This window comes from Apodemus sylvaticus, chromosome 1 (assembly GCF_947179515.1).
Source record: "Apodemus sylvaticus chromosome 1, mApoSyl1.1, whole genome shotgun sequence".
NCBI classification, from domain to species: domain Eukaryota; kingdom Metazoa; phylum Chordata; class Mammalia; order Rodentia; family Muridae; genus Apodemus; species Apodemus sylvaticus.
This window is the reverse complement of record NC_067472.1, coordinates 172445113-172463877: the sequence shown is the minus strand read 5'-3', so window position 1 is coordinate 172463877 and position 18765 is coordinate 172445113. Positions and strand designations below refer to the sequence as shown.

At 41.3% G+C, this 18765-nt stretch overlaps 1 pseudogene; it reads left to right on the top strand.

Moving 5' to 3' along the window:
- The first annotated feature begins 1371 nt into the window (after positions 1-1371).
- Positions 1372-18765, top strand: part of LOC127693704 (zinc finger protein 264-like) — a 76217-nt pseudogene continuing 58823 nt past the window's right edge.

Genomic DNA, 18765 nt, shown 5'->3' with positions numbered 1-18765 from the left:
CAAAGAATATAGAAAATAAAAATATTAATAAAACAGCAGGATTCAATGAAACTATTAATGATATTCTCTTATGCTTGTAGATAGGGGTCTGATATGGCTGTCCTCTGAGAGAGTCTACACTGACTCAGAAGCTGACTCAGAAGCAGACACCCAGAACCAACCCTAGATGGAGCTTGAGGACAATTATGGAAGCCTATGAGGAAGGATTAAAGTCCCTAAGGAGATAGGAACTCCACAAGAAGGCCTACTGAGTCAACTAACCTGAATCCTTGGGGCTCTCAGAGAATGAACCACCAACCAAAGGACATACATGGGCTGGAACTAGGCCTCCCTGCACATGTGTACCCAAAGTGCAGCTTAGTCTTCAAGTTGGTCCCATGAACTACTGGAGCAAAAGCTATCCAGAAATCCGTTGCCTCTCTGTACGATATGTTTTTCTAAATAGACCACCTTGTCTGGCTTCAGTGAGAGAGTATGTGCCCAGTCTTACAAAGATTTGATGTGCTAGACTGGTGAAATATTCCCTGGGTCCTTACCCACTCAGAGGAAAAGAGGATGGAGATGGAAAGAAGAATCATGGGAAGGGTGACTGGGAGGAGAACAGTGATAGGGATGTAAAATAAATAGGTAAAATAAAAACAGATAAAAATATTATAGAAAGGTAAAGGTAGAGAAGACAGTCACTCAGAGAAATGGAATAGTACACAGGATTCTTTTTTAATTTTTAAATTTAATTTATTATTATTTTAATATAGCATTTTTTCATGCGGCCCTTGCTGTCCTAGAACTCACTGTGTAAACCAGGCTGACATTCAACTCAGAGGCCCTGTTTTGAGTGGAGAGGGCCACAAGCATTAGAAAGTGATGAAGAAGAACTTTGAGAAAGCTGACTGAGTGCATAGCCTGAAATGGGAAGCAGGGATGGAGTCCTTGAAAAGCAGAGCTAAGATGGTGTTTGTGTCCAAGTTCCTAGCACAAAGCAGCAGTCAGAGGCTTCGCAAACAGAAAAGATGAACTGATGGGTGTGGTTGTTCACACCTTTAACACAAGTTCTTAGGAGGGAGGCAAAATCAAGCAGGTCTCTTGGAGTTTGCCAAGAATCTGATAACATAGGGAGTTCCAGGAAATCCTGGAGCTTGAAACACCCTGTGTCAAAAATAGGAAACAAAACTGCAGACATCAAGGTCACATCTGAGAAGGTGTGACTGCAAAGTTGTAGGTGAGGGCTATATAGAGAAAACAGAGTGTTGCCAAAGCAACAGGGCAAGAAAGAATTGGAATAGGTGGGCATGGAGGGCGCAATAATCAGAGGTGATTTACTTCCAGGTCCTGGGATCAAAATCCTAAAACACCAGAACAGAGTACGCCAAGATGGAGGAGCCTACTGATTTTCCAGGTGAGTTGTACTAGGGAAGCTGAATGGATACTGTAGGTGGTATGGGGCATTTTATCCGTTTCTTAGGGACAAAGGGAGCTAAGAGAGGAACAGCAAGCTTTCAGCAGCTGCATAGCAAATCCAGAGTGAGATCCTTCTCCAGCCCCAGTCACTCTGGGTTGAGGGTACTGTATTAGCAAAGTAGTTGTTTATTTATTTATTTATTTTAGTTTTTCCAGACAGGGTTTATCTCTACAGCCTTGACTGTCCTAGAAGTCATTCTGTAGACCTGGTTATCTGTGAGCTCTGAGATTCACCTGCCTCTGCCTCCCAAGTACTGGGATTAAAGCATAGGCCATTACTGCCTGGAGTGTTTACTGTTTTTTAAATGGCAAATTGAGGGCAAGATGCATGCTAGAACTGGCAGGCAGGTAGAAGTCAGGGTGCTTGCCTGGGTGCCGGTTCTTAGGATAAATATCTGCGCATTGTTCTTCTGCTTCTCCAACCAAGATAGCCTAAAACCCTCTGTAAAGTATGTCAGGTATAATTGATCAGAAAGCTTGAGGGGCAGTTACTTAGGGCTATGTGATCTCTTTGACCTCTTTTATTCTTTACTCTAGGCTTCCTGATGCAGAATGCTCCTCCAACAATTCTACCTACACATTGGACCTCTAAACCTTCATTGTCTCCAAATCCCCAAATGCCTCCAGCCCTGATAGTGCCTCATAATCACCAAATGCCCCAAAGACCTCTGTTACCTGAAGGTCTCCAAATGACTCCAGGTCCCCTAGTGCCTCACGATCTTCAAAGATCACAAATCCTATTACTTGAAGGTCCACTAATGTCTCCAGTATCTCCAGGAAGCCAGGCTTTCAGGTTTTTCCTGGTCTCCTAGCTCCAGTTGTGGCTCCTCGAGTCCTGCCAAGTCCAAACATCCCCTGCGAGGCTCCTATCAGGGAGTGGAGAGGGCATACCAGATACAACCCTGAACAAAAGAAGAAGCTTGAAAAATTCTTCTTTGAAAAGTCCAAGTATCCTTCTGACCAACAATGCCAGGAGCTGGCACAAAATATTGGTGTGACAGAACAACAGATCTGGGTCTTTCCCCACTCTTGTTCCTCTCCCATCTATTCAGTATAGCCACTCCCCTGTTAGCCACCTGAAGCTCCCCCCCCAGACTCCCATCATTTCTGATGTAAATTTGTTAGGGGCGGCCTGGTTTCTGGTTACAGAAAGTTGGCTGAAGGTTTCACTAGCACGGACCATGCATGTGTTAGACACTGCATCCCTCTTTGACCTCTCAGAAACCCTTTGACAAACTAGAGCTATACTTGTGCCCCTTCAGGCTTCCAGTTGTTTAAAGATCAGGGTTTCTTTGAATCCTCTGATTTTGTAGATCAGAAATTTCGATTGTCCCCATAGGTTCATGTCCTACCCATAATGCCTTCCTCCTTCCTTTTGGGCCTTCAAGACCCTGTGGTGTGTCAATGGGAGCTCACATAGAGAGGAAACAAATACCTTGTCTTTCCACACAGCAGCTTAAGATCTAGGGCCTAGATTAGTGTGTTCCTCCCTCTGTTTATTCTTTGTTTGTCTCTCCAGTTATGGTTTAAGAACCGGAGGTCTAGATACTTTTGGGAGCATCCTCAAGAACTTCTAAAATCACCTAGGAATCAAGGTAGAAGAGACTGCACTCACGGCACCAGCACAGGAGATCATGACCCCATTAATGCTGGGGCCACTGCTGATCCTACGTCCCCAAACCCACCAGGGGTTGACTCTTTTAATGCTGGGGCCACTGGTGATCCTGTGTCCCTAAACCTAGCAGATGTTGACTCCCTTCTTCAACCCAGCTCCTCTGGTATCTTACCATCACTTCCCTAGTCTTGATCACGCATGGGGAACATTCTGGTTGAGGTTCTGTCTGCACATACCCAGACAACAGCAAACACTGGCCCATTTCCATCAAGAAAGGCCATGTACCCAGTTCAATCTGCAGAAATTGAACAAGCATCAGACTCTATTCCAGGGATAAGACTCAGCCCTGGTCAAAGCTCTAGTACTCTGCCACCTTCGTATGGCCAGCTGCAGCTCAAACTCCATCAAATCTTCAGATTTGAAGATCCATGTAGTCTAAAATGCTTGCATCCAAGGACTAGTTCTGGGTTCAAGGCCTCTACAGATTTGACATTACCCTAGGTACTGTGTTGTTTGCGAAATCTGTTGTCCCTGACTTTGCCCAACCCTACTTACCATGTTGTTATTTCTGGGAACCCTTTGGTTCCTCTTCTTTTTTGAATATTTCACTTTGGTAAATTTTGTTAATTAAAGACATGTGCAGTTAAACTCAATTCTTTGAGTTTTTTTTTTAAGTTTTCTTTCTTTTATTGGATATTTTTTATTTACATTTTAAATGTTAACTACATTCCTTGTTTTCCCACTGGAACCCCCCTCTTCCATCTCCCCTCTACTTGCTTCTCTGAGGGTGTTCCCCACCCACTCACCCATTCTCTACTCCACTGTACATGTGAGACTGGAGCATGGGTCCCTCCATTTGTACATTTTGGTTGGTGTTTTAGACCCTGGGAGCTCTGGGGATTCTTGTTGATTGATATTGTTTTTCTTCCTATTGGATTACAAGCCCCTTTAGCTTGTTCAATTCTTTCCCTTACTCCTCAATTGGGGACCTTTTTTATACAAATTATATACATCTTGAACTGGGTACCCCACGGTTAATTATTCTCTGCATTTTGACCACAATTGCCTTTGTGTTATTGTCTATGTCTGCAATGCTTCCTGAGCCTGGGTGAAGGAATTGTGTTGTAGATAGGTCAGGTGTGGCTGGGTGCCAAATGATCGCTTGTCCTCTGCAACTGGAATGGTTGTGGTTTTCTCTAGTGGCCTCCCTTTGTTGAAAAAAAATGAGGAGTGAGAACTACACTTGGTGGAGAGAAGGAATTAGAATGCAGTTAGGAACTGTGCTAGTTTAGGAATGTGGCAGCAATAGCTTCTCCTAAGGTCTTAATCCTTACTAGCAATGAGTAAATGGCTAGGTTTACAATATCAGACATCAATTTACTCCTTTTCCCAGGCCTTAAATCCAATGAGATGGCTGTTTGTAATTCCTCAGATTTACAAGTCACTATTTCACCCTCAGATTATCTTGTGATTTTATTCTGTGACAGTATAAAAAATACATGAAAAAATGATTACACAAATATAAAAAAATTAAAAAAAAAACCAAAACAAAACAAACAAAAAAATCCTCTGTCCTGAACTTCTCTCCAATATGGAAGAACTGTTACTATAAAACAGGTAATAATTGGTGGGTTCCATGAGCTTCACAGCTGGGTAAAAGTGGTGAATGTTTTTCTCTCTTGGCAGCTTGCATAGTAATTTTTAAGAGTTTTTATGAGAACGGGTTTCTTTTTGTAGCCTTGTAGACGGTCTTGAACTCCTACATCTGCCTTTCCAGAAATAGGATTAAAGGTGTATGTCAACACTTTTTAAAACTATGAGATCCAGATGTTACAGAGGAGGCTTCCAGGCTAGGTGTGGTATCACATGCTTTAATACCAATATTCAGGAAGGGCAGATGGATCTCTGAGTTCAACGCCAGTCTGGGCTAAGTAGTTGCCCTCAAGCCAGCCAGGACTATATACATAGTAAGAGCCTGTTTTATTTTTTCCATTAATAAATATATATATATTTATTATATATATATATATACTAACTTTGTTTATATATATACTAACTTTGCATCCTGAACACAGCCCTCTCCACCCCTGCCCTCCTCAAAGTCCCACAGACACACAGGCCCTCCCTTTCTGAGAATGGAGAGTTCTCCCAGTCCCCATACCAAACCACCCTGGAACATCAAGTCACTGAAGGACCAGGCACATCTTCTCCCATGGAAGCCAGTAAAGTTACCCCAGTTAGACCAACAACTGTGCAATAAAGTCAGGGACAGACACCTCCCACTCCAGTTGTTGGGGGACCACATGAAAACCAAGCTGCACAACTGCTATACATGTCAGGGAGAGGAGCTTGATCCAACCCATGTATGCTTTTTAGTTGGTGGTTCAGTAATAGCCTGTTTTAATACAATAAAACCAAACAATACAAATCCATAATTATTATTATTATGTTTTCATATTGTCGCTACTTTCTTCTCCCCTCTGTTCTTATCTTTCTCTTAGTCTCTTCGTCCCCATAGGCATCTTCCCGCTTAGCTTGCATTCATCCATTCATATTCATTTCTAATGCTTCACTTTCATTATGTTTAACATTTGGATATTATTTCTATAGGTTTATTTCATGTGGTTGAGGACTGAACCTGTGTTTTATGCACTTGGTACAAATGCTTTATCACCACTGTATAGACATTATACTGAATTTTTTATTTTATTTTCGATTATAATATAATCACATCATTTACCCCTTCCTTTTCTTCCCTCAAACCCTTCAAACCCTCGCATATATCCATCTTTGCTATCTTTCAACCTTATAGCTTTTCCATTATCTGTCATTACACACACACACACACACACAAACACACATATATGTATATATGTATAAATACATATATATGTGGAAATATTAAAATATATATATATATATATATATATATATATATATATATATATATATATATATATATTCTTAAATATACACCATTCATTATACTGTTACTTATATGTATGTTTGTAAGGAGACTTTTTGCTATTGGAAAACACCAATTTGAAGTTGAAGATGACTATGTCTCTCACCTTAAGCATTCCTTTACTGGACATTTTAAATTTTTTCCCGAGACATGGTCTAACACAGCTCAGGCTGGCCTTGAACTGCCAGGAGACAGAAGATGACCATGAACTCTAGCTGTCCTCTCTACAACCCAGATCATCTTTTGAGCTTGAGACAAACTCTAACTGTACCTGTTGTAAATGCTGTATTCAGTTCTGTGTATTCAGGTTCCAGGAACTTTGATCAATTTTATTCAATTTAATTTAGACTGGACAGTTTGAACATGGAAACATTTGTTATCATTTTGTGAAGGCTGCTTCCTTCTGAATACTTTGTATTATTTAAGGGTGGAAACCACAAAATCACACCATGTGACAGACCTGGGAGAGAGGGCATGCAGCGGCTGTCTCTGAGTGAAGATGGAAGGAGAAAGAGCTTGGGAAGGAGAGTTACTGGCTTATTATAAGTGGATATAGAGCATGTACATAGGAAAGATGCTGTTTCTAACAACAAAAGAAATGTGTCATATCTTGGCAGCTAGTGATGCCACTAGATCCCTCTTGGGCCAGATGTCTGGTTGCTAACACTCTGTATATATGGAGACTCTCACAGAGCTTCCTCTTCTTCCATTTAGGTGCCTTTTGCATTCTTATGGCAATTTGTGCTCTACAGTCTCCCTCCTCACAACTATCTCTTTGGCCTAGCTGTTCTTATTTGGCAAATATTGCAATCCTCTTAGTTCCGGAGGTCTTGGTGGATGCAGGACAGATTTAGATCAGGTGTGATAGAGTAGGTGGATATGTAATATGCTATGTCTGTCAGAAGTCTTTTATAATTGATTTGGGAGATAGAGAGATGGCTCTGCCAATTAAAAGCACTTGCTGCTATTTCAGATGGCCTGGACTCAATTCCCAGCTCCTATGTGGCAAATAACAACTATCAGTAATTTCAGTTTTGGGGGATCTGATGTTGTGGCCACATACATTCATTTTCAGTCAAAATACTTGAATACATAAAATAAATGGAAAAATTAAAAATTCCATTAATATGTTCATATTTGTCTCCTGGCACATGTATGGAGGTAAGAGGACAACATTTGGTCATTGGTTTTCTCATTCATGTCATAAGGAATGGGGAGATCAAGCAGCAATTCATGGCTCCGCGGAAGGTTACAGGTTATCTTGGGCAAAGATAGTTACTATGAACAATGTGCCAAATGTCTGAGGAATGTGAGAGCTAGTCCTTTGAGCACAGAGTTCTTAGAGTAGGAAGGGAGCTCTATCTATCTATCTTTCTTTCTTTCTTTTTGCTTATTTTTTTATTCAATATATTTTTATTTACATTTCAAATGATTTCACCGTTTCTAGCCTCCCACTCTCTGAAAGTCCCATCTGCCCCCTTCCCTCCCCCTGATCTCCTACCCACCCCTTTCCACTTCCCTGTTCTGGTTTTGCCCTATACTGCTACACTGAGTCTTTCCAGAACTAGGGGCCACTCCTCCTTTCATCTCGTACCTCATTTGATGTGTGGATTATGTTTTGGGTATTCCAGTTTTCTAGGTTAATATCCACTTATTAGTGAGTGCATACCATGATTGATCTTTTGAGACTGGGTTACCTCACTTAGTATGATGTTCTCCAGCTCCATCCATTTGCCTAAGAATTTCATGAATTCATTGTTTCTAATGGCTGTATAGTACTCCATTGTGTATATATACCACATTTTTTGCATCCATTCTTCTGTTGAGGGATAACTGGGTTCTTTCTAGCTTCTGGCTATTATAAATAGGGCTGCTATGAACATTGTGGGGCATGTATGTATCCTTATTACATGCTGGAGAATCCTCTGGCTATATGCCCAGGAGTGGTATAGCAGGTTCTTCTGGAGGTGAGGTGACCAGTTTTCTGAGGAACTGCCAGGCTGATTTCCAGAGTGGTTGTACCAATTTGCAACCCCACCATCAGTGGAGGAGTGTTCCTCTTTCTCCACATCCTCGCCAACACCTGCTGTCTCCTGAATTTTTAATCTTAGCCATTCTGACTGGTGTAAGGTGAAATCTCAGGGTTGTTTTGATTTGCATTTCCCTCATGACTAATGAAGTTGAGGATTTTTTTTAAAGATGCTTCTGTGCCATCCGAAGTTCTTCAGGTGAAAATTCTTTGTTTAACTGTGTACCCCATTTTTAATAGGGTTATTTGGTTTTCTTGGGTCTAACGTCTTGAATTCTTTGTATATATTGGATATTAGCCCTCTATCTGATGTAGGGTTGGTGAAGATATTTTCCCAATTTGTTGGTTGCCGATTTGTCCTTTTGATGGTGTCCTTTGCCTTACAGAAACTTTGTAATTTTATGAGGTCCCATTTGTCAATTCTTGATCTTAGAGCATAAGCTATTGTTGATCTGTTCAGAAACTTTCCCCTTGAACCGATGTTCTCAAGGGTCTTCCCCAGTTTCTTTTCTATTAGTTTCAGAGTGTCTGAATTTATGTGTAGTTCTTTGATCCATTTGGAGTTGAGCTTAGTACATGGAGACAGATGTGGTGGCTATTCCTGGTTGTCAACTTGACCATATCTGGAATGAACTACAGTCTAGAATTGGAAGGCTCCCCTATGATCCTAATTTGGAGGCTCAGAGATATACCTTTCTGACCTCGATCTTGGTATGGAGATCTTGAAGCATAGTGGCTAAGACAAGATGTCGGAGTTCAAGATCATTTGGGATTAAAGTCAGGAATGCTCACGCCTTTAATCTGGGCCACACCCTCTGCTGGAGAACTACAGCCTTTAATCTGGGCCATACCCTCTGCTGGAGACATCCAGCCTTTAATCTGGACTATACACTGGCTGGAGATATATAAGGACATTGGAAGAAGGAAGATTACTCACTCTTCCTTGCCTGCTTGCCTCGTGGGACTGAGAAACTGCTAGATCCTTGGACTTCCATCCACAGCTGCTGGTGACCATTGTTGGGGAATTGGACTATAGACTGTAAGTAATCGACAAATTCCCTAGATATATAGAGAGACTGTGCATACATTCTGTGACTCTAGAGAACCCAAACTAATACAATAGGTCAGTTGTGGCTGGGTGCCCAATGATCACTTGTCCTGTGCATTTGGAATGGTTGTGGTTTTCTCTAGTGGCCTCCCTTGTTGAAAAAAATTGAGGAGTGAGAACTACACTTGGTGGAGAGAAGGCATTAGAATGCAGTTAGGAACTGTGCTTGTTTAGGAATGTGTCAGCAATAGGTTTTCCTAAGGTCTTAATCCTTACTAGCAATGAGTAATTGGCTATATCAGGCATCAATATCAGGCATCAATTTCCTCCTTTCCCAAGGCCTTAAATCCAATGAGATGGCTGTTTGTAATTCCTCAGATTTACAAGTCACTATTTCATCCTCAGATTATCTTGTGATTTTATTCTGTGACAGTATTCCTGGAGAGATGTGAACAAATGTCTCCTTACACCAGGTAGGGGGAGAAGACCAAAGTTCAAGTATCACTAAAATACATCTTGACAAAGAATGAATTATATTAAGCTTATTCATAAGGATATGGGTGAGGGGTTACTTACAAGAGAATTGCTCAAAATTCAAAAATCATCTATGCCACCAGAGCCTGCTCCAGCAAGAATAATTGCTCATGAAAGCTAGAAACCTGGCCTGCACTGCCCCACCTACAGGCACTTCTCCACAGGTCAAAGAATGTCTTTCTGTTGACTCAGGTGATTTGAGCCTCTTTCAGATAGCTTGGCTGGTCTGTGGGTGTCTGAGCAGTTTCTATATATCCTTAGAGTTTGGGAGATGTAGTGAATCTGGTCAGAATCAGTGATTTGTGGAGCTATTGAGATGTTAACTTCCTGAGCTCAAGGAAATTTTTAAAACAGGTTTGGAGCTTCCACTTTTCCAAACATCCTCTGGTTTTGTCCACATCACCTTTTATTGTTTTTGTTTTTTGAGGGGAATGAGGTCTCCCTTTATAACTTTTTCTGACCTGGACCTGGACATTCAAACTCTCAGAATTGTGTCTTGTGTTCTGGGATTAAAGGCTTGTGTTCTGGGATTAAAAGCTTGTGTTCAGGGATTAAAGGCTTGTGCTATTCCTCCTATTGCTTCCCTTATTAATGCCCTGTGAAAATCCTCTTGTCCTCCCACCCCCTCCCCTTTAACATCCTCTGTCCTAAGCCAGGCTTGGTGGCTCATGCCTGTATTTTCAGATCTTGGGAGGCAGAGGCAGGTAGATTTCTGAGTTCGAGGCCAGCCTGGTCTACAGAGTGAGTTCCAGGACAGCCAGGACCACACAGAGAAACCCCGTGTTCTTATTTTCTCTTAGTCTATTCTTCCCCATAGCCGTTTTCCTGCTTAGCTTGCATTCATCCATTTATATTAATTTCTAATGCTTCACTTTCATTATGTTTAACCTTTGGATACTATTTCTATTGATTTATTTCATGTGGTTTAGGACTGAACCTGTGATATATGCACTTGGTACAAATGCCTTATCACCCTTGTTTAGACATTATCCTGAATTTTTTCTTTCATTTTTGATTATAATATAATCACATCATTTAGCCATTCCCTTTTTTCCCTCAAACCCTCACACCCTCCCATATATCCATCTTTGCTATTTTTCTTTTTTCTTTTTATTCAATATAATTTATTTACATTTCAAATGACTTCCCCTTTTCTAGCCCCCCCCCACTCCCCGAAAGTCCCGTAAGACCCCTTCTCTTCCCCTGTCCTCCCACCCACCCCTTCCCACTTCCTTGTTCTGGTTTTGCTGAGTACTGTTTCACTGAGTCTTTCCAGAACCAGGGGCCACTCCTCCTTTCTTCTTGTACCTCATTTGATGTGTGGATTATGTTTTGGGTATTCCAGTTTTCTAGGTTAATATCCACTTAATAGTGAGTGCATACCATGATTCACCTTTTGAGTCTGGGTTACCTCACTTAGTATGATATTCTCTAGCTCCATCCATTTGCCTAAGAATTTCATGAATTCATTGTTTCTAATGGCTGAATAGTAATCCATTGTGTAGATATACCACATTTTTTGCATCCACTCTTCTGTTGAGGGATACCTGGGTTCTTTCCAGCATCTGGCAATTATAAATAGGGCTGCTATGAACATAGTAGAACATGTATCCTTATTACATGGTGGGGAGTCTTCTGGGTATATGCCCAGGAGTGGTATAGCAGGATCTTCTGGAAGTGAGGTGCCCAGTTTTCGGAGGAACCGCCGAACTGATTTCCAGAGTGGTTGTACCAATTTGCAACCCCACCAGCAGTGGAGGAGTGTTCCTCTTTCTCCACACCCTCTCCAACACCTGCTGTCTCCTGAATTTTTAATCTTAGCCATTCTGACTGGTGTAAGATGAAATCTTAGTGTTGTTTTGATTTGCATTTCCCTAATGACTAATGAAGTTGAGCATTTTTTAAGATGCTTCTCCGCCATCCGAAGTTCTTCAGGTGAGAATTCTTTGTTTAACTCTGTACCCCATTTTTTAATAGGGTTGTTTGGTTTTGTGGAGTCTAACTTCTTGAGTCCTTTATATATATTGGATATTAGTCCTCTATCTGGTGTAGGATTGGTGAAGATCTTTTCCCAATTTGTTGGTTGCCGATTTGTCCTCTTGATGGTGTCCTTTGCCTTACAGAAACTTTGTAATTTTATGAGGTCCCATTTGTCAATTCTTGCTCTTAGAGCATACGCTATTGGTGTTCTGTTCAGAAACTTTCTCCCTGTACCGATGTCCTCAAGGGTCTTCCCCAGTTTCTTTTCTATTAGCTTCAGAGTGTCTGGCTTTATGTGGAGGTCCTTGATCCATTTGGATTTGAGCTTAGTACAAGGAGACAAGGATGGATCAATTCGCATTCTTCTGCATGCTGACCTCCAGTTGAACCAGCACCATTTGTTGAAACGGCTATCTTTTTTCCATTGGATGTTTTCAGCCTCTTTGTCGAGGATCAAGTGGCCATAGGTGTGTGGGTTCATTTCTGGATCTTCAATCCTGTACCATTGATCTTCCTGCCTGTCACTGTACCAATACCATGCAGTTTTTAACACTATTGCTCTGTAGTATTGCTTGAGGTCAGGGATACTGATTCCCCCAGATTTTCTTTTGTTGCTGAGAATAGTTTTAGCTATCCTGGGTTTTTTGTTGTTCCAGATGCATTTGATAATTGCTCTTTCTAACTCTGTGAAGAATTGAGTTGGGATTTTGATGGGTATTGCATTGAATCTGTATAGTGCTTTAGGCAAAATGGCCATTTTAACTATATTGATTCTACCGATCCATGAGCATGGGAGGTTTTCCCATTTTTTGAGGTCTTCTTCCATTTCCTTCTTCAGAGTCTTGAAGTTCTTGTCATACAGATCTTTCACATGTTTGGTAAGAGTCACCCCAAGATACTTTATACTGTTTGTGGCTATTGTGAAGGGGGTCATTTCCCTAATTTCTTTCTCAGCTTGTTTATCCTTTGAGTATAGGAAGGCCACTGATTTGCTGGAGCTGATTTTATAACCTGCTACTTTGCTGAAGTTGTTTATCAGCTGTAGGAGCTCTCTAGTGGAGTTCTTTGGGTCACTTAGGTAGACGATCATGTCGTCTGCAAATAATGATAGTTTGACTTCTTCCTTTCCAATTTGTATCCCTTTGACCACCTTATGTTGTCGAATTGCCCGAGCTAGTACCTCAAGTACAATATTGAAAAGATAAGGAGAAAGGGGGCAGCCTTGTCTGGTCCCTGATTTCAGTGGGATTGCTTCAAGTTTCTCTCCATTTAGTTTGATGCTGGCTACTGGTTTGCTGTATATTGCTTTTACTATGTTTAGGTATGGGTCTTGAATTCCTGTTCTCTCCAAGACTTTAAGCATGAAGGGATGCTGAATTTTGTCAAATGCTTTTTCAGCATCCAATGAAATGACCATGTGGTTTTGTTCTTTGTTTATGTAGTGGATTGTATTGATGGATTTCCGTATATTGAACCAACCCTGCATTCCCGGGATAAAGCCTACTTGATCATGGTGGATGACCGTTTTGATGTGTTCTGGGATTCGGTTGGCAAGAATTTTATTGAGTATTTTTGCATCGATGTTCATAAGGGAAAATGGTCTGAAGTTCTCTTTCTTTGTTGGATCTTTTTGTGGCTTTGGTATCAGCGTAATTGTGGCTTCGTAGAAGGAATTGGGTAGTGTTCCTTCTGTTTCTATTTTGTGGAATAGTTTGAAGAGTATTGGTGTTAACTCTTCTTTGAAGGTCTGGTAGAATTCTGCACTGAAGCCATCTGGTCCTGTGCTTTTTTTGGTTGGAAGACTTTCTATGACTCCTTCTATTTCTTTAGGCATTATGGGACCCTTTAGATGGTCTAGTTGGTCCTGATTTAATTTTGGTATTTGGTATCTGTCAAGGAAATTGTCCATTTCCTCCAGATTCTCCAGTTGTGTTGAGTACAGGCTCTTGTAGTAGGATCTGATGACTTTTTGGATTTCCTCAGTTTCCGTTGTTATATCTCCCTTTTCATTTCTAAGTTTGTTAATTTGGATACTTTCTCTGTGCCCTTTGGTCAGTCTGGCTAAGGGTTTATCTATCTTGTTGATTTTCTCAAAGAACCAGCTTCTGGTTTTGTTGATTTTTTTATATGGTTCTCTTTGTTTCTACTTGATTGATTTCGGCCCTGAGTTTGATGATTTCCTGCCTTCTACTCCTCCTGGGCGAAATAGCTTCTTTTTGTTCTAGGGCTTTCAGGTGTGTCATTAAGCTGGTAATGTATGCTCTCTCCATTTTCTTTTTGGAGGCACTCAGGGCTATGAGATTTCCTCTTAGCACTGCTTTCATTGTGTCCCATAGATTTGGGTATGTTGTGTGTTCATTTTCATTATGTTCTAAAAAGTCTTTAATTTCTTTCTTTATTTCTTCCTTGAGCAAGGTATCATTGAGTAGAGCATTGTTCAGTTTCCACGTGTATGTGGGTTTTCTGTTGTTTCTGTTGCTATTGAAGACCACTTTTACTCCATAGTGATCAGACAGGAGGCATGGGATTAGTTCTATCTTCTTATATTTGTTGATGTCTGTCTTGTGACCAATTATATGGTCAATTTTGGAGAAGGTACCATGAGGTGCTGAGAAAAAGGTATATTCTTTTGTTTTAGGATAGAATGTTCTATATATATCTGTAAATCTAATTGGTCCAAAGCTTCAATTAGTTTCATTGTGTCCCTGTTTAGTTTCTGTTTTCCTGATCGGTCCATTGAGGAAAGTGCAGTGTTGAAGTCACCCACAATTATTGTGTTACATGCAATGTGTGCTTTTAGTTTTAATAAAGTTTCTTTTACGAAAGAGGGTGCCCTTGCATTTGGGGCATAGATGTTCAGGATTGACAGTTCTTCTTTTTGTATTTTTCCTTGACCAGCAAGAAGTATCCCTCAGGGTCCCTTTTGATGACTTTGGGTTGAAAGTCAATTTTATCTGATATTAAAATGGCTACTCCAGCTTGTTTCCTGAGACCATTTGCTTGTAAAATTGTCTTCCAGCCTTTTACTCTGAGGTAGTGTTTGTCTTTGACCCTGAGGTGTGTTTCCTGTAAGCAGCAAAATGTAGGGTCCTGTTTACGTATCCATTCTGTTAGTCTGTGTCTTTTTATTGGGGCATTAAGTCCATTGATGTTAAGAGATATTAAGGAATAGTGATTGTTACTTCCTATCATTTTTGACGTTATTTTTTAAATTTGAATGCTTAACTTCTTTTGGGTTTGATGAAAGGTTAGTATCTTGCTTTTTCCAGGGTGAAGTTTCCCTCCTTGTATTGGTGTTGTCCTCCTATTATCCTTTTTAGGGCCGGGTTTGTGGATAGATATTGGGCAAACTTGGTTTTGTCATGAAATATCTTAGTTTCTCCATCTATGGTGATTGAGAGTTTTGCTGGATATAGTAGTTTTGGTTGGCATTTGTGTTCTCTTAGAGTCTGCATGAGATCTGCCCAGGACCTTCTAGCCTTCATAGTCTCAGGTGAAAAGTCTGCTGTGATTCTGATAGGTCTTCCTTTATATGTTACTTGGCCTTTTTCTCTTACTGCCTTTAATATTCTTTCTTTGTTTAGAACATTTGGTGTTTTGATTATTATGTGACGGGAAGTATTTCTGTTCTGGTCCAGTCTGTTTGGAGTTCTGTAGGCTTCTTGTATATTCATGGGCATCTCTCTCTTTAGGTTAGGGAAGTTTTCTTCCATAATTTTATTGAAGATATTTGCTGGCCCTTTAAGTTGTAAATCTTCACTCTCATCTATGCCTATAATCCTTAGGTTTGGTCTTCTCATTGTGTCCTGGATTTCCTGGATATTTTGGGTTACAAGCTTTTTGCATTTTGCATTTTCTTTAACTTTTGAGTCCATGGTTTCTATGGAATCTTCAGCATCTGAGATTCTTTCTTCTATCTCTTGTATTCTGTTGTTGATATTTGCATCTCTGTCCCCCGATTTCTTCCCAAGGCTTTCTATCTCCAGAGTTGTCTCCCTTTGAGTTTTCTTAGTTGTTTCTACTTCTGATTTTAGATCCTGGATGGTTTTGCTTAGCTCCTTCACTTGCATGTTTGTGTTTTCCTGTAATTCTTTAAGAGATTTTTGTGTTTCCTTTTTCATGACCTCAGCCTGTTGACCAAAGTTCTCCTGTATTTCTTTAAGGGATTTTTGTGTTTCTTCTTTCATGACCTCAGCCTGTTGACCAAAGTTCTCCTGTATTTCTTTAAGTGTTTTTTGCATTTCCTCCTTGTTGGCTTTTGTATTCTCCCGGATTTCTTTCAATGATTTTTGTGTTTCCCTTGCAAGGGCTTCTAACTTTTGATCCATTTTCTCCTGAATTTCTTTAAGTATGTCCTTCATGTGTTCCTGTACCAGCATCATGACCAGTGATTTTAAATCCAAATCTTGTTTTACTGGTGTGATGGGGTATCCAGGACATGTTGGTAGAGGAGAATTGGGTTCAGATGTTGCTGTATTGCCTTGATTTCTGTTAGTGATGTTCCTGCGTTTGCCTTTTGCCATCTAGTTCTCACTGGTGTTAGTTTGTCTTTTCAGTGCTGAACTCACCAGTGCAAACTGCCCCTTCCCAGTTGGCCTCTTGTGCACAGCTTACCTCCTGCACTGCTTGTAGACAGGGTGCTGCTGCCCAGGCTGTTCAGATCCCAAAGCAGGCACCCGAAGACTCCCGCTGGGGCCCGCTGGATTCACTGGAGCACACTGACTTTTCCCAGCTGGCCTCCCGGGAAGCCCAGCTAGCCACTTGCAGGACTTGGAGATGTGGTGCTGCTGCCCAGGCTGATCTGGATCTGGAAGTGGAGGGAGTAGAGCTGAGGGCTTCTGCCTGAGGCCTTGCCCCAGATTGTGTCTGTGGACCAGATGGAGCCCGTGTGCACCCCCAGGGAGTGCCGATGGTGTATGCTGCTGTGATCTCCCCTGTGTTCCGCTCACTCCGCTGGGCAGCCGATCCGCCAACCGGGCTGTCGCACACAAGGTTAGCCTGGCTACCCAGTCCCTGAGTCCAGGCAAAAGCCTGGGAGGCCAAGGTCCGAGCAAAGTTCCCCTAGGGCTATGACTGTTAATTGGGTCCGCCAGGTGACTAGGATGGCGGGCGTGCATGCCCGCGCTCCCTGATAGCGCAGGGAGAGTCTGCTGTGCTAACAATTACCTGGGCGTGTTGACTCACAGATGGCCCACCAAGCCGCCTGGTCCTTGGGGTCAGTCCTGTGCCTTTTGGGGCCTAGACCCCCGCTTTGTTAGCCTCAGGCTATGCCTGTTACAGGTCTGTCCGCCAGAGCTCTCTGTCGTCCTGCAGGCAAAATGGCGGCGGCTCGCGCGCAGGCCTGGGCAAACCCCCCCCTGGCTGGGTTGGCACCCCGATGGCCCCCCGACCAGCCCAGGGCCTGGGTGCAGGCCAACGCCCGCCGGGCTCAGGCCACCACGGTGTTGGCCTCGGATTATGTTTGTGTACCTCAGTCTATCCGATCCCCGGAGTCCGGAACCAAGATGGATGCACCTCTCCTGCTATTTTTCAAACTTATACCTTTTCCATTATCTGTCATTACACACACACACACACACACACACACACACACAAACACACACACAAACACACACATATATGTATATATGTATAAATATATATATATATTTGGAAATATTAAAAATTATATATATATATATATATATATATATATATATATATATATATATATATATACACATTCTTAAATATACACCACTCATTCTTCATACTATACTCTTACATATATATGTGCAAATATTATATATATATATTCTTAAATATACACCATTCACTCTTTATACTGTTACTTATAGGTATGGTTATAAGGAGACTTTTTGCTATTGGAAAACACCAATTTGAATTTGAAGATGACTATGTCTCTCACCCTTAGCATTCCTTTACTGGGCATTTTAAATTTTTTTCTGAGACATAGTCTAACAGAGCTCAGGCTGGCCTTGAACTGCCAGGAGACAGAAGATGACCTTGAACTCTAGCTCTTCTCCCTACAAGCCAAATCATCCTTTGAGCTTGACACAAACTCTAACTGTACCTGTTGTATATGCAGTATTCAGTTGTTCTGTGTATTCAGTTTCCAGGAACTTTGATCATTTTTATTCAATTTAATTTAGACTGGACAGTTTGAACATGGAAAAGTTTGTGATCATTTTGTGAAGGCTGGAATACACAAAACATAATCCACATATCCACTAGATCCCTCTTGGAGCAGACCTGTGAAGATGTCTGGTTGCTAACATTCTGTATATACAGAGTTTCCCACCAAGCTGCTTCTTCCATTTAGGTGCCTCTTGCCTTCTTATGGCAATTTGTGCTCTACAGTCTCCCTCCTCACAACTATCTCTTTGGCCTACCTGTTCTCATTTGGCAAATATTGCAATCCTCTTAGTTCCAGAGGTCTTGGTGGGAGCAGGACAGATTTAGATCAGGTGTGATGGAATAGGTGGATATGTAATAGGCTATGTCTGTCAGAAGTCTTTTATAATTGATTTGGGAGATAGAGAGATGGCTCTGCCAATTAAAAGCACTTGCTTCTATTCCAGAGGGCCTGGACTCACTTCCCAGCTCCTATATGGCAGATAACAACTATCTGTAATTTCAGTTTGGGGGGATCTGATGTTGTGGCCACATACATTCATTTTCATTCAAAATTCTTGAATACATTAAATAAATGGAAAAATTAAAATTCCATTAATCTGTTCATATTTTTCTCCTGGCACATGTATGAAGGTAAGAGGGCAACATTTGGTCATTGGTTTTCTCATTCATGTCATAAGGAATGGGGAGATCAAGCAGCAATTCATGGCTTCGTGGAAGGTTACAGGTTATCTTGGGCAAACATAGTTACTATGAACAACGTGCTAGATATCTGAGGAATGTGAGAGCTAGTCCTTGGAGCACAGAGTTCTTGGAGCAGGGAGGGAGCGCTATCTTTTTTTTTCTTATTGTTTTTAATCAATATATTTTTATTTACATTTCAAAGTATTTCACCTTTTCTAGCTCCCTACTCCCCGAAAGTCCCATAAGTCCTCTTCCCTCCCCCTCATCTCCTACCCACCCCTTTCCACTTCCTTGTTCTGGTTTTGCCCTATCCTGCT